Genomic DNA, 17,193 nt, shown 5'->3' with positions numbered 1-17,193 from the left:
GAGCCAGCCGCACACCCTGACATCTAGCAAACAAGCACTTTTTTAAGCAAAGTTTTGGCAATCAAGATGTTAATTTTATCTAAACTTTTGTTCTTTGTTTAGGGCTTTATCAATATACTCTTTTAAATTTAGCTTTGGAAGTGTGGAAGAGTTGGAATACTTTTTCGGTTACTAAGGATATGCTGTGCTCCATTAAAGGGATTATAACGCAATTTATGACCTGCTGGCAAAGGTTTTACCAAACAGGAAGTAAGGAGATGTATACAACAATAACAATCTGTTTGGGTTCTAACCTTACCTTCCCTAATATTCTTTTTTTTTAATTATTTTCTGGGTGGCTGTTTCTATATAGTAAAATTGTACAGAAAGAAAGGCAATTATAGGAAATCCCTCTAACAGAGCCCCACTTAGCAATAAAACGTCAACAGGGTTTCTAAACACCTCCCCCCCCCCCACTCTATCCAAAACAGAAAAAAAAATAGTTTGAACATCTGCCTTTGAAGTGTTTCGGTAGTTTAACACTTGCTTACTGGGCACTTAAATCCCCCTCCTGCCCAGACCAATTTTCAGCTTTCAGCGCTGTCACACTTTGAATGACAATTGCGCGGTCATACAACAAATTTTTTGCATTTTTTCCCACAAATAGAGCTTTATTTTGGTGGTATTTGATCACCTATGAGTTTTTTATTTTTTTGTTAAAAAAAAAAAAAATACAAAACCGTTTTATATTTTGTTATAAAATTTTGCAAACAGGTAATTTTTCTTCTTCATTGATGTACACTGATGAGGCTGCACTGACGGGCACTGATGGGCACTGATAGGCTGCATTCATAGGCACTGACAAGGCGGCACTAGTGTGCACTGAGAGGCGGCACTGGTGTGCACATAGAGGTTGCACTGGTGGGCACTGAGAGGTGGCACTGAATGGCATTGATAGGTGGTCCTAAAGGGCACTAATAGTTGACACTGATAGCTGGCATTGATAGTTGGCACTGACAGGTGGCAGTAAAGGACACTGATGGGCACTGGTAGGTGACACTGATAGGCAGCACTGCTAGGTGGTGGGCATTGATAGGTGACACTCCTGGGCATTGATAGTGGGCACTGATTGGTGTCACTGATTTACACTGGTACAAACAAGAAGAAAATCCCTATTGGTGGACTTTGGAGGCACGTACAACCATATAATAGAGTACAAAACTGTATTTGTATTTATACAAAATATGTATATACATAATCCCAAAAAGAATGAGAACGGTATAGTACAAAACCATTAAAAATAAGAAAACAATGTCTCTAATGCAGAGTTGAGCACCCATACACAATAAGATGAACCCAAACACTTGTTACCCTATGCGTTTCAGAGAAATTTTACACTCCTTCATCAGGGGTAGGTGTGGACTATATGAAACATAATTCTAGTAAAAAACACAAATGACAGGATATTAGGAAAAGAGGCAGACATATAAGTAATGTAGATTAATCAAAAAAGTTGTTCCCAGTACTTACATCACAAAATATGCAAATAATCCACAGTTTATTGCGGCAGCTGACGGTAAGGGAGGCGAGATCGGGTCCCAGGTCGGCACGCCCCTCTGAGCGGTGTGTGCGTGGCCCCGTCCACAGCGCGCATGCGGACCCACACGCACCGGAGCGGTGCCCCACCCACTCCACCCACTGACAGACCAGGTTTTTTCCGCTCTACCTAAAGTCCACAAGGACATTAAAAATCCTCCGGGCAGACCCATCATCTCGGGTGTTGGGGCTATAAGCGATAATGCGAGCAAACTTGTTGATGAGTTCCTGAAACCTCTGGTTATGTCTTTACCTTCTTTTATCAAAGACACACTACACTTTCTTCAAATCCTTGAGCATTTACAGATCCCTGATAATGCCTTATTCATCACGGTTGATGTAGGGATGTATAGTTGCATCCCCCACAACAAAGCAGAGACGCTTGCTTTTAAGCCCCAGATGAAATGTCCGCTGACATTCCACGGCTGGGGTGGTTCCTACAGGACCCCCTCATTTTGTTAACATCTTTTTTAATTATTGCAATTCATCAGTTTTATCGAGTTACATATGTGAAGCCCAACACACTGAAAGGCCATATCAGCTGACTATTCGACCTAATTGTTTTTAATTCATAAGACATTGCATGTCCATATTTGCATATTTTGTTATTAAAGTACTGGGAACAACTTTTTTGATTAATCTACATTACTTATATGTCCGCCTCTTTACCTAATATCCTGTCATTTGTGTTTTTATTAGAATTATGTTTCATGTACTCCACATCTACCCCTGATGAAGGAGTGTACAATTTCTCTGAAACGCATAGGGTAACGAGTGTTTTGGTTCACCTTATTGTGTATGGGTGCTCAACTCTGCATTAGAGACATTGTTTTCTTATTTTTATTTCAATAATTTTTATTGAAGATTTTCAGCAGAACAAAGCAAAATAGATGAACATTCCTTATAATAAGCAAGTAAAATCCACTTTTGCAGAAACAAGGGTAATCTAGAAGAACAAAGATCTAGACAAAAACCTAAAAGTACGTATCTGTATAACAACTAGACATGGTGTTTCCATATCAACTGCAGTGTCATGGACCCATAGCATTCAATTAATTCCCAACCGTGGAAAATGTCCAGGCAAGGCTCACAAGCCCGTAGCCCCTGATGCCCCAAACGGGATCAAGCTGCAGACCAGGGGCTGGGCTCGCTCACCAAGACCAGGGCACTCCCCATCCATCTCCTCCGAGGTCCAAAATTTGAGGTACCGCTAGAAAATTGTGTAATCAATTAGTCCAAAAGATAGCTACTGTCTGTCTTCTAACCCCTTTCGGGGTACCACATAGTACACCAAGAGAGGTGGTAAAGGAGGGAAAAGAGAAAAACGTGTGAAATGATAGAAAAAGGAATAAAGAACGTAAATTGCTATTCAGGCATTACTCACTCCATAGGCCAGGGTTCCAGGCCGCACCCCCGGAATGAGAGAAATATTACACTTTGTAGCCCAAGGTTCCCAAATCAACCGGAATCTCTCTGTTTTGTCTTTCCATTTGGCCACTATTTGTTCTTGTACCATAATCCAAGTTACCTTGGTTTTAAACATCTTAAAGGAGACCGTGTGTTTCTTCCAGGCTTTAGCTATCGTAACTTTGGCTCCAAGAAAAATAAAAAACGCCAGTTGCTGCAAATGTTTGGGTAGAGTCGGAATAATGTGATTTAGCAGGGCTGTACTGGGATGTGGAGCTATGGTGGTCCCTGTAATGGAGCTAATTGTGCAGAACACTTTCCGCCAAAAAGTGCGGATGCGAGGGCAAGACCACCAGACATGAGACATGTCACCTTCCAGATCACAGCCCCTGAAGCACACTGACGAGGAGCCCTGAAAGATCTTGGCCAGCCTGGAAGGAACATAATACCATCTAAATAAAACTTTGACACTCGCCTCTATGAGCGAGATATTCAGGATACCTTTGTGAGCTCTCATCGCGGCCCCATACCATTGTTTCGACTCCCAGGTGTGGCCCAAATCAGCTTCCCAAGCCCGAGCATAAGGGGGCTTATTGTCCGTCTTCAAAAGAGCCGCATAGATCAGTGAGATGCCCCCCCTCTGGTCCGCAGTCTGAGCACACCATTGTTCATATTGTGTCATATAAGGGGGAAGTGGCTTAGAGGTCCAAATGGAATTTAAAAAGTGTGAGAGTTGCGTAAATCTATATAATTCCGAATCGGGCATATCTAGTTTCTTTCTGCAGTGTGTTAGAGATAGAGGGCCTGTGGGGGAAAAGAAGTGTCCAATTCTGTATAACCCCTTATCCGTCCACCATTTAAAGGCTTCTATATCTTCCCCCGGGGGGAAATCCCCATTGTGGAAAATGTGTGTTAGCGGTTTCAGTGGGGAGATCAGCGATTCCCGTTTAAAAAGGTTAGAGCTCAGCGCCATGGAGTGTGAAAGGGTGGGAGCTAGAATCGCCGGTTTGCGTTTAGGGTTGCAAGTCATCAGGAAATCTATCGTGTGGTGAGGAGTAGACTGTCTTTCCATCAACAACCAATCCGGTTTTACAGAACCGGAAAAAGCCATAGATATCTGGGCCAATTGCGCTGCTTGATAATAACCCCACAGGTTGGGGAGACCCAAACCCCCTTGAGATTTCAGCCGGTATAGCGTGTTTGAGGAGCATCTGTAACCTTTCTTCCCCCAAACAAACCTCACAATGTCTGATTGTAATTTGTTCAGAAATGTTTTGGGGATCGGAATTGGGAGGGAACGAAACAAGTACAAAAGACGCGGTAAAAGTGTCATTTTCACCGCATTAATCCTACCCAGCCAGGAAATCCCACATCCAGACCAACGAGTCAAATCCGTTCTACATTTTTTCGCCATGTTAGGATAGTTAGCTTGAAATAGCGTGTGTATGTCCGAAGTGAGATTGATCCCTAAATAAGGAAGCTGGGAGCGAGCCCAGGAGAAGGTAAAATTGTTCGACAGTTGGGAGAGCATATCCGCGGAGATCGTAACGTTCAGAGCTAAAGATTTTTCCATATTGACCTTTAGGCCCGAGATCCTACTAAAATCCAATAAAGTCCGGTTAATTATGGGCATAGAGGTTAAGGGCGAGGTAACAAAAAGGAGGAGGTCGTCCGCATAAAGAGCACATTTGTGTTCACAAGACCCGCACATGACTCCCCTAATGTCGGGGTTGGAGCGTAAGGCAATGGCCAAAGTTTCTATGGCTATGGCAAAGAGAAGCGGTGATAGTGGGCATCCCTGTCTTGTCCCCCTACCGATGCTAAATGCGTTAGAGTACCTACCCATCAGACGTACTTGAGCCGTAGGATGCGAATATAGTGCCGATATAAGGTTAAGAAAGTACTGGCCGCACCCCCATCTCCCCAGAATATCCGTTAGGTATGACCAGTCAATGGAATCAAAAGCCTTATGAAGGTCGATGGATAACAGAAATCCTTGTTGCGGGGTGCCCCCGTCCCACTGTGCCTTAAGGAGTGTTATAATATCTACTGCACGTCTAATCTGGTCTGGTCCCTGTCTCCCAGGGATGAAGCCCACCTGATCTTTGTGTATGTATCTAGGGATAAAGCTTGAAAGTCTGTTCGCCAGAATTTTTGTCATTATTTTAATGTCATTATTCATAAGCGAAATAGGCCGATAATTGCCCACCTCGCTGGCATCCTTTCCGGGTTTTGGAATCACTGAAATAAATGCCGAGTTCATATCCGGGTGCAAGGAGGCTCCATCCCTGAGAGAATTGAACATTTTCACCAGATAAGGGGCCAGACCAGGGCCAAATTTCTTATAATACCCATTGGAGAATCCGTCCGGACCCGGAGCAGAGCCCACGGTAAGAGATTTAATAGTGTCAAGGACTTCTGCAAGAGTGAACGGATCCTCCAACAGATCCTTATGTGCCTTGGATATCTCGGGCAATGGGAGAGCATTCAGGAGTGTCTCGCGGACATTTGTAGGGGGGACAGGGCCTTGTTTATATAAGTCCGAAAAGAACCGCATAAAAGTTTCCATTATTTTAGAGGGATTCTGAGAAAGGTCCCCTGAATGTACCCTGATCTTAGGAAAAGAGTGTGAACGTGGCTTGGGGGTCAGTTTTACCGCTAATTTTGAGCCAATCCTATCCTTCTGAGAATAAAATCTGGCCCCCGTCCAGGTAAGATGCTGAGCAGCCGCTGTAGTCAAGGACATGTTTAGTCGGGCCCTGGCCTCGTCTAGTTTGGCTAGGGAATCTGCCGTGGGTCGTTGTTTATGTGCCTTAGCTAGTGAACGGAAGTCTTTTGTGAATTTGAGAGTGTCGGCCTGATGTTGTGCTTTGAGATTAGAGGACAACTGTATCAACTTACCTCTTATTACAGTTTTATGTGCAGCCCATAGTGTAACCGGCGATATTTCCCCTGTATCATTCAGTTCAAAGTATTCTCTGATAGAAGCCGCTATGTCTGCGCTATGTGCAGGATCGCTCAGAATGGATTCCCGGAGACGCCAGCACGGGCGACTCCCTGAACCCATAGGTCTCCTGGACACTACAACCACCATGGAGTGATCCGATAATGACGAGTCAAGAATTCTCGCATGTTCTAGCAAGGGGATCGTTTGGGGTTTTGTAAAAATGTGATCTATTCTAGCATAAGTGTGGTGTGGAGCCGAAAAGTGTGTATAGTCCTTTGCCCGTGGGTTCATCTCTCTCCAAGTATCAATCAGATCCTCAGAGTGGATCGTGTGGGCAATGTTAATGCTCTGTTTTGACGGACGTTTAGGTTTGGACCTACCCGATGCTAATTTGTCAAGAGAAAAATCAAATGCTACATTCGAGTCTCCTCCGATAAACACCGTGCCCTTAAGGCGGTGTCGCAGCTTCCCCAGCATGGATGTAAAGAAGGTGCTTTGGCCCTTGTTGGGCGCGTAATAGGAAACAAAAGTGTAGCATTCCCCATCTATGTATCCGGATACCAGTATATATCGACCCTGAGGGTCCATAAAAGTCTCAGGTTGAGATAGGTTAATGTGTTTGGAGATACACACTGCTACCCCTCTAGTTTTGTTCTCTGCGGAGGCTAGAAAAAATTGAGGATAATGTTGATGTAAATATGTGGGTTTGAAAGTAGAAGGGAAGTGCGTTTCCTGAAGTAAGAGAATGTCCGCGTGTACGGAGCGGTAATGTTCGAAGAGCTTCCGTCGTTTGAGTGGGGAGTTAAGGCCTTGAGTGTTGTGTGAAAGAATTTTAAGGGTGGGCGGCCTAATGGGTGTATCAGTCATGGACCAGAGGAGGGCAAACTACACAAAAGATCAAAGACTCACCGCTCCTATGAAGAGAGCCATACTGTCTGCGATGCATGAGCCACCAGTAATAACCACAAAAGTCCCGGAGTGCAGGCTGGATGTCAAAGCTGAATTGGAGATACCTGCAAAATACATAGAAAGAGAGAAGAGGGGAAGAAAAGAACATGAAGAAGAAAGGAGAAACAAAAGGAGAACGGACAGTAGCATGAGAAAAACCATGTCGCCTGATCAATATGCTATCAAATAAATTCCTACAGGGGATCCCAGTCCCCATCAACCCCCCTGAGTGGTCAGAATCCCCCCAACCACCCCTTAATTGCAAAAAGTCGGGGAAACCCTAGAAGAGGGTATCCCGAATGCGGCTCAGAAGCGTCGAAAGTGCCTCTGAACCAGGAGGAGCGCACTGAAACCACCACCACCCCGCCACCTTTAACTACATAAACTATTGGGCCGGCAAAAGCCCACATTCAACTGCTAACAGAGCGCCCATATTGAGCTGAAACAGGGTAACTGAAATTCTAGACCCAGATCAAAAGGTATGCACCCGGTAAGTCGATCCAGTCCCACCACCCCACTCCCCCTTTCCTGCACATAGGTATGGTGGTGCATTGACCTAACCTCTATCGAATCTCTACCTAGGTCCCGTATTAAGTTGTACAACAAGATAAACATAAACATGAACTAAAGCAGGCCCCCTGGTACATCCCTTGTGGCCGCTGAGAGCAGACCCAATGTTATCAACAACAGGATAGTCACATGTCTGGTCTTGCCGTTGTGAAAATAGTCTGTTTCACCAACTGCAAAAGTTATGAGAAGCAGTTACCGATACCTCAGACAGGAAGTAAAAGAGGCCATCCTGGATCTATGGTAAAGAACAGATCTTTTTTATAGGGAAAAAAAAAAAAAAAAAAAAAAACACCCAAAAAACGGATTAATAAAGGCCCAACATGTATTTCTCCAGATGTGAGAATACCTCCCTCATATTTCCCTGTACATCAAAGAGGGAGTGAGGGGGGCTCCCAAATTTCCCTGTGTCCCAGAGCATGTGGTACAATCAGGGGATCCATTCAAAAAGAAAAAAAGGGGTAGAAGATCATCCCCAGAAGGGGAAACAAAAGCTGTCTCAAGGTGGTAAATTTTCCTTTGAACGTTTGGAGCTTTGTGTCAGCCAGATCTGTTGCAGCGGACTCACTGGGGACGGTCTCTTGACTGATGCAGGGGTCCCCCTGTTGGACTGTTCCGTTGTGGGTTCCAAATGTATCAGGCCAATTCGAGTCAAAAGTTTTTCGCCTTCCTGGAACGAGGAGAAACCAAAGCTTTTGTTCTTATATGAAAAATTCAGCCGCAAAGGAAATGACCATCTGTATGCGATTTCTTTATCCAGTAACACTTGTAGTAATGGTTTGAGCGATCGTCTCTTCTGTATAGTGTATGGGGAGAGGTCAGCGAATATCTGGATCTTGTGACCCTGAAACGATAGGTTCTCCGTATATCTGGATTTACGCATGACCTCTTCTTTCACCGAGTAATAATGGGGTTTGACTATAATGTCTCTGGGTAAGCCGTCGGTACGGGGAGCCTGGAGAGCCCTGTGAGCTCTATCCAATTCCAAATGGCGCTCTGGGATGTCTGGGATCAAATTCTTGATGAGAGATCTCATCACCTTATGTACCTCTTTTTCAGTTTCGGGGATCCCCCTCACCCTGAAATTGTATCTTCTCGATCTGTTTTCAAGGTCATCGATTTTTGCAAACGCTGTTTCCAGTTGGTCCTGAACCTCCTCTAATCTGGCCGAATTCTGGTTGATCCGGGATACTGCCTGGTCAGTTTTCCGTTCCACAGTGTCCAGTCTCTGACCTATCTGCTGTAAATCTGCCTGTAGAGAGGTAGTGATCTGGTTTGCCTGCATTGCAAGGCTTTTGGACAACATGTGAGAGAAAGCAGTCATCATAGAAGGAAAGTCTGTGGGGGGGGGGAGATCATCTTGTGCCTCACTGACTGCAAGCAGCAGGCCTGTATGTGGATCCCTCATAGGGGTGGATGGATATCCTGCGCTCAATCCACCCAGCAGGGACTCAGTGGAGGAGGGAGAGTTAGTTATCTGTAGGGGGGCACAGTCTGTACCTTGGAAAGGCAAATGTTCTTGGTCCTGATCCGCGATGGAGGTGTCCTGAGGCGCTGTGGCCGGGAGGCCTCGTGACGCCGCCGCCATCTTAGCATAGCTGACAGGGCCGCTTTCAGCCTTCATGCGGCCGGATAGATCCTTCCTGGCGTTCGGGGTCGCCATCCGCGGGATCCTGGAGTATTCCCCCGTTCGAATCCGCCTATTTGCTGTGTGTTAGGACGCTCTGTGCTCCGTGGTGGTCTTTACAGGGCTGTGGTGGAGCGGAGCTCTAGAAGCCGGCGGCCATCTTGGGAGACTCCGCGCATGCGCCTTTGTTTTCTTATTTTTAATGGTTTTGTACTATACCGTTCTCATTCTTTTTGTGATTATGTATATACATATTTTGTATAAATAAAAATAGTTTTGTACTCTATTATATGGGTGTATGTGCCTCCAAAGTCCACCAATAGGGATTTTCTTCTTGTTTGTAGTTTTTATAGGATGTGGCACAACAAATTTGCACAGACATGCTGTTCTATACCTGTATCTCTCTGATTTACACTGGTAGGCACTGGCAGGCAGTACTGGTTGGCACAGATGAGATGGCTTGGTGCCTCTTTGGGAACGATGTTCCTTATATAGAAGCCGGTGACCGAAAAAAAAAGTTACCGATCTTCTGTTTACATCATGTGATCAGCTGTCATTGGCTGACAGTTGATCACGTGGAAAGGGGCTGGGGTCGACCCTTTACTCTGATCTTGACTCAATGATCACAACGCACCCCGCGCGCGCCCTGCAGGGGGCAGCCTATCAGTTCCCATCAGTGCCCATCACAGAGAAGGGGGTTCCCCTAAATGCACTTTTTAGGCAACTAATAATATATATAAAGATATACAAAAATAATATAGTAACCGTAAAGTTTATTGGTAATTGAACATGATTAAAAATTTGCACGAAATATTGATTTATCTGAACACAGTCAGTAAATATCTCCATACAAGAGGGTATATGAAAGAACCTTCTTACACCCAATGCGCTTCAGGATACAGTTTAATCCTTCTTCAGGGGTGCAAAGGAATTTATATAATGTTGAATGGCAAGATCATTTTCAATATTTCGATATATAGCATTAAAAAGTACAGACAAACAGCACAAATTAATTGTGCCAGTGGGGTTAATATCTCAAGGCAAAAGGGCATCAGAAAGGTCTGTGAACAAGGGAACTCCAAGGCAGCAGAATGGCCAGAAGAATATACTGGGGCCAGATAGTGGAAACCCCTACTGTTAGAACTTAGAAAGAGATTAAGAGAGCCAGCCGCACACCCTGACATCTAGCAAACAAGCACTTTTTTAAGCAAAGTTTTGGCAATCAAGATGTTAATTTTATCTAAACTTTTGTTCTTTGTTTAGGGCTTTATCAATTTCCGTTTCAATGTTTTTATTGAAATATTTTCACAAGAGAGAATACAAAAGTTATGATGATAGAAGTAGATCCTCCACTATGTGAAATACATACAAAATACATATTAACCTTTTACCTGCTAGGCCCTGTGCTCCATTTTAAACTTAGCTGCCGGACCAATTTTGCAATTTTTCTATAGCTTTTTTATTTTTCCCTTACAGCTTTCAGAGTTGTTAAACCCCCCCCCCCCCCCCCCACCATATATTTTCTGATAGACCAGTAGAATAGAAATAAGGTGCTACTGATTTTTAAGGTACAACGATATTTGTGCAAATGTTTATCACAACAATATTTTCGCTAAAAATTCACTAAAATAATTATTAGCAGATAATAACACAGCACAGTTTACAAAATTCCTACTAAATATAAAAGCTAACCTCTATTGAGTTAATAACCAATATTTGTAAATTTTAGATTGCTCCTTTTTGTGAAATGGTGAAAATTGAACATATGCAAAAATGTAAATATCCAAAGTTCTCAAAATATCTAGAGGTTTTCATTTTTCACTTACAGCTTTCAGAGTTTGTTAAAGACCCCCCAAACCATAAATTTTCTGAAAGCACATGACCTGTAGAATAAAATTAAGGTGCTACTGATATTTATGACCCCGCGACATTTGCGCAAATGTTTACCAAAGCAATATTTTCGCTAAAAATACACTAAAATCATTATTAGCAGATACAAACACAGCAAATTTTACAAAATTCCTGCTAAATTCCTACTAAATATAAAAGCTTAATCTGTATTGAGTTAATAAATAAAACATTTTTTTTAATTTTTTTTAATTTTTAATTGATTTGCAAAATGGTGAAAATTAAACATACGCAAAACTATAAATAACCACATTTCTCAAAAAATCTGGAGGTTTTAATTTTTCACTTACAGCTTTGAGAGTTTTTAAAAGGAAAACGAAAAATTAGGTCCGTATGGTGTACAGACCTGGCCAGCTGGAAACAGTGCTGTAGGTCCGTACACCATATGGATCTGGCAGTGAAAGGGTTAATCCGAGTATTGTAAAATAAAAGATAATGGAAAAGGCGTGTTCCAAAAAGCTTCACCAACACTATAAAATACTTTGTTCGTGGTGGGTTGCCCCAAACCAAGTCAATATACTAAACTTTTCCAGCCTGCTGTATTCTAAGTGCCTAAGTCCCACAAAATTTGAAATGACAGCGCAGCTGCAGAGTACATTTCTGATCCTATTATCAGTATGTAGGCCTCAATGGCTTAGAGATATTCACAGTATAGTCTGCATGTGTTTGTTGAAGGGGATCTGTACCTCCAGTAGAGGGGAGCAGCACCCCTCATCTCAGCAAGCAAGTCTTCTCCCTAAGTTAGCAATATCATTTCTCAATTTAGAACAGAGAGCCAAGAAGACCTAAAAAGAGTGGTGGTAAAGACCGAGAGGGGGAAAAAGAAAGAACAAAAAAAAAGAAGAAAAGGCGAGGGGGGGGGGGGGTATAAAGAGGTAGGCGATAAGAGAAGAACTCATTCTCCAAGTCCCACGCACCTGAAGCCATTTTACTCAGGTATAGATTTATGGTCGTTAGTCAGATACTTGACCCACAGGTCCCACACTTTCTCAAAGACCTTAATTTTCTCGTTCATGATCTCTGACAGCTTTATCATTTTACGTCCCTGACTTTACATTTGAAAATATACTGTCATTGTTCAATAAATGTATCTGTCAAAAGAAGAAACCCAAATTTGGTAGAAGGTTGTTGTACAGACCTTAATTGCATGGTGGCTTAGGAGTACCTAACCTGTGCCATTACTATCTGGTAGCCAGACTGGCACAGTTAGCATAAGGGCAAGCTCCTTTTCCGAATATCCCTGGCTTCAATTTAAAAAATCTTCTTTTTGCCCTTATTATCTTCCAGGTATTCTTTGGTCGGATGCTATTCTGGATAAAGATATACTTTCTTTGAATATTGTAGTGGGCCAACCTCTTTACCTGTGGTCAATCTATCAAGCCAAATATAAACTACCCTTTCAAGCTTCCCAGTTAGCTTCCTTTTCAAAAGACCCGACATTTCCTGTATCCTTCTCTAATAGGAGATATTTCTCCAGATGGATCCCTTGCAATCTGGTTTCACTAGGTTCACTTACCACCATTATTCTTTTGCTCATTTACAACAGGCACACAATCTGACAATTCTTGACAAATTTATGTACAAATTATATACAACAAATTAGACACTACAATAGTACCCACTATAGGTTGGTACCATCCCAACATACTCATTTTTAGCACATTTGCCTTTTCCCCCCCAGGTCCAGAGGTGGTATCACTTCTTTATATCAATATCTTAATACCGTTTCTCTGCCAGACAAAACCCTTCTTATGGCTTAATGGGAAGCAGAGATAGGACTTTCCACTCAAGACTGGTTGGACATGTTATCTAATCTCTATAAATGCACCCATCCCATCACAGTTAGGGAAACTGCAATTAAATTGCATACCAGATGGTACATGACACCCTTCGGAATTCATTCATATACCCTACTGTTCCTGCGACCTGTTTGCTCAGTTGTCAGGAACAGTGCCTCTTTACCCGTATTTTTTGGAGTTTCAAAAATAGTGCTTACTGTGGAAACAAGTTACCACTGAAACAGCACATATTTTAAGTCTTCAAATCCCTCCGACTTTACCAATGTGCCTATTGTTTTCTCCAATTTCAGATGTACCCCTGCCCTGTGAAAGGCTCTTACACACTTTATACAGTGTGGTTCAAGGGGCTATGGCCCTTAATTGGCACACTTCCTCTGCCCCCTGGTCACATGTCTTTTCCTCTATCCCCTGTTGACGGGTCTTAGATTTCATGGAGTCTATTAAGATCATGGGGAAGATTCACCACACTATTTTTGAAATTATTCTGATCTTTAATAGGAAGTGAAATTGCTGGTGCTCCTATTAGAGATAGTCTGTTACTGATATGTACTTATCCCGCTGGATATGTTTACATGTCTTCAACTGCCTGAAATTGTTACTGTTTAATAATATCCACACATATTGTCTTCCCATATATTTTTCCCACTAGTATTGCTTTTGACTGCCGGTCTTTGGCCTTATATTAGAATACTTATGAGACTTGTATTTGCCCTTTTTATGTTTCAATTTGAAGATTGCTTTGGACTATGTGATAAAGAAGATGCACAGTTTTCTGTCGTTTCCTTGATTATATCTCTTATGCTGGTTGCAGGGTTTGTTTGATCTGGACACTCTGGTTTACTGGACATTTTGTTAATTTGATGTTTATTTTCAATAAAAGCATTTGTAAACATAAATGTAAAATTTGCATATACGATAAGCTATTAGTTGAAATTTGCATTAGCTACTATGGTCACTAAATCTAGCTGTTTAACCCCTTGCCACCACTGCCCCTGACCCTTTAAGAGGTCAGGACGTGAGCTTTCTGATCTTGTGACTGCGGTGATTGACTGTCACAGTGGTCACATGATCAGAAGCTCCCGATCAAAAGTATACATCGGGTGCTGCCCCTGACAGCTTAATTGCTGTGCTGAGAGTGTGCAGTAAACATGCTCTCAGTACAGAAAAATCTGTACCCCATGGACCCATATAAATTCCGACACTTTGCATTAAAGCCCACCTGTCCAGCGGCTGGATATATGCATTCGGATGGCAGGAACTGGTTAACGGCTTTTGAGATAAAATTATTCCAAGGACAGGGAGCTGCCTCATAGACTTGCATATTGCAGAAAGCAATAAAGCACCGTAACACTGCAAACCAGATGTGCTTGCATAGAAACGGAGAAACTATGGCTATCTCAGATTATACATAGAAACAATTGAAAACAAATAAATTCACACTGATTACATTATTTACCTCAAGCTTATCTTTTATATTTCTTAGTAATTTTAAATAAAAAACCTAGAAACTTATATTTAGAGGTAACCTTGCCCATACCATTTTATGTGACAGAGATTAGTGTGAGTGGAATTGAAAAGTCCAGGGAAATTAAATGCAGCTGGCTAGGATGTGTCTGTATATACCATGCTGCAAATCATCAGAGTATTTTCATATTAATAAACAGAAGTTGTTTGTACATCCGAAAATTCATAAATTGCGCCCCCCCTCTCCAACCTGAGCAATAGCATGTAATGTCAAGCCACAGCAAGCAAAGCTAGCAGACTATTAGTACATATAGAAAAGGGAATTTAATCCAGAGATAAAACTATAATCCTGACACTTTATAAAGTTCTGGTTCGGACATATCTTGAGTATTCCATCTAGTTCTGGTCAACAATCCTCAGGAAGGCTGTGCTGAGGCTGGGGAGGGTCCAGAGAAGGGCAAAAAAATATTAAGGGGGCTGGAGGACTTCAATTATGAGGAGCAACTAGAAGCACTAAATGTACTCTCCCTGGAGAAGAGACGCTTGAGAGGACATATGATAGCGACATACAAATATCTCAGTGGTGATCCCAGCCTAGGTAGTAAACTATTCAGTCTCAGGGAGTATAAAAAGACACGAGGCCACTCAATGAGATTGGAGAAGAAGCGGTTTCACCTTAAGCTGTATAGGGGGTTTTTCACTGTCAAGGTGGAAAGGATGTAGAACTCTCTTCCACAATTGGTGGTGTCAGCAGGAAGTATTGATAGCTTTAAAAAACTATTAGATGTGCATCTTAGTGAACACAATATACAAGTATAGGGGAAATGATTATTGACATGAACACACAGATACACAGATTGAGTTGGATAGACTAGTGTCTTTATTCAACCTTACCAGCTATGAAACCTCATCCTTGTACAATGAACAAGCACACTGTTGACAAAGAACACAAGGTATGGATATTATTTCAAATGATCTAAATTGTAGCTACCTGTAGGTAAAAGTAACCAGGCAGTGTTTTCTACCATTTTAAAGTATATGTAAACCTTTACCTTGTAAAACAACCTATTCAGCATTAAATAGAAATAAAAGGCAAAACATTTGTGTATTTTTTTATACAGTAATTAATTACATAACCTCTGTTCTCAGCTGCATAGGGGGTATAGAGAGCTGGGGGTGGAGAAACAGCGTAATAATGATCTTCCCATTGAATGGCTGTGCAAGAGAGCATGTCAGCACACAAGTCCTGGCTATTAGTGGACAGACAGGCTGTGCTTCTAGAAACCTGAAAAGGCTGAGATGGATGAGCTTTAATGCCTAGCATATTCAGTTTGAAATATGAAAGAAGGGTAGTTGAAAAGTTCACTAGGTTTTTCAGCCTAAAGAAGAAATATAAAGAGAAGAGGACACTTTAACACAAGTACATGGTACAAAAGACACATATCGGGAATATGAAATTTTGGGGTAACACATTCTTTAATGTTGATTGAGAGAGTTTAGTTTTAGTTTAATGCTTGCAAGGTGGTGTGGGTTCTCTGTCTTGACCACTGTGACCATTTGTCTCTCACAGTGGTCACAGTATTGGGAGACTGTCCTGCTAGTTCCTAATCGGAACCAGGGACCTGGAGCTATTGGTCACAGCTTGGTCAATGTCGTGGGAGAGAACCCATATGTGATGTGTGCTACTAAGTTCTTTCTGCCCATATTACTTGTGTGTGTGTGTGCTTCTTTCACAGCCAGTGGACTGTGTTAGGGCACAGGAAGTAGCCTTGGCTTTTTATCGGTACATGTTTCTTTGCTATCCTTGGACCCATGGGACTAAGATATAAATAGTTTGAATACCACTGCTTTTAATGGACCGTTACTGTTTACGCCATTGCTTTTAGTGATCGCAAAGTAAATTCCTATAATACTCAGGTTAATTTGATTCCATGAAAAGGCAACCGGGATAACCTGTTAAAAAGGAATGATGGCTAAACATACTATAGTAGGTGATGTCCCCTTAAACTTAAGGTCTGAAACATATGGCTGGAGTTGGAAACGACAACAGTAGAACAAGAAGACCCTGTGAGTCACTCGGTCTGATCTGATTTACATGTGAAATGATGGTCCCTCTGACTGTTCCTCGGGGGGTACATCCTGATCAACCACGCACTTGTAGCCACCCGTTGGGCGTGGATTTTTAGTAAATGATACCTGTTGTTTGGCATATGTCTATGTAAACTGTCGAGCATTTCACTTATCCTGTCATTTTTAGCAGCAAGCTACGGGGTTTGTTTGTTATTGTTAACTTGATTAAATTGTTTAGGGTTGTAGTAAGGTATAGTAAGCCTTGCCTATATTTTATACACCTTGAGTCGGGGAATGCCCAGAGGCTCTGTTATATAACTTTCTTTTTCTGAAATAAATAAAAATAATCTTAAAAAAAAAAAAAAAGAATGATGGCTGCAGCAATGCTATTGATATTTTGCAGTTCCTGAGCTTGTGCACAGTTCTTTTCAGGAAACTTTTTATGGGGTGCAAAATTTATTTCATGCCACAGTCTACAAATGACCGGCATTTGCATCCCTTTTCACAAGACTGTTAATTCTGAACTCATCAGGCCTGCTGTCGCGGCGAAAACTGGAATCTAGTTAGTATTGCACTGAGTAGCTATTGATTAATGTAGTAATCAATGAGGGCAATCCGCTGCAGAGATTTGTTTTGATGACAGCAGCACACTGTATATGGCAGGTCTGGCCTCATTGCTGTGGGATGTTGGACACTGCAGAATATTTTGGCTCAGACCTTAAACGGAGCTGCCGCTGCTGATTTTATTTAAGCACATCTGTATATCTTTCTTTTTTTTTTTTCCTATTTGGCAGCTTTGACACCCAGCAGGACTATCTCCAGCTACATTATTGTCAGCTGTTTATGGGCTCACTGATTCTTGTGCTATGTTCTCAGGGCTT

General features: G+C 42.2%; 1 protein-coding gene across 2 annotated transcripts in view; it reads left to right on the top strand.

Annotated features, from left to right (window-relative positions):
* RIMS1 (regulating synaptic membrane exocytosis 1) overlaps positions 1-17,193 on the top strand; it is a 460,575-nt gene that overhangs the window by 62,211 nt on the left and 381,171 nt on the right. The window lies entirely within an intron of this gene.

This window comes from Lithobates pipiens, unplaced genomic scaffold (genome assembly GCF_037356315.1).
Source record: "Lithobates pipiens isolate NorthernLeopardFrog02 unplaced genomic scaffold, aLitPip1_a1.2 Scaffold_18, whole genome shotgun sequence".
NCBI lineage: Eukaryota > Metazoa > Chordata > Amphibia > Anura > Ranidae > Lithobates > Lithobates pipiens.
The sequence above is the reverse complement of the archived record's forward strand: the minus strand, read 5'-3'. Positions and strand labels throughout refer to the sequence as shown.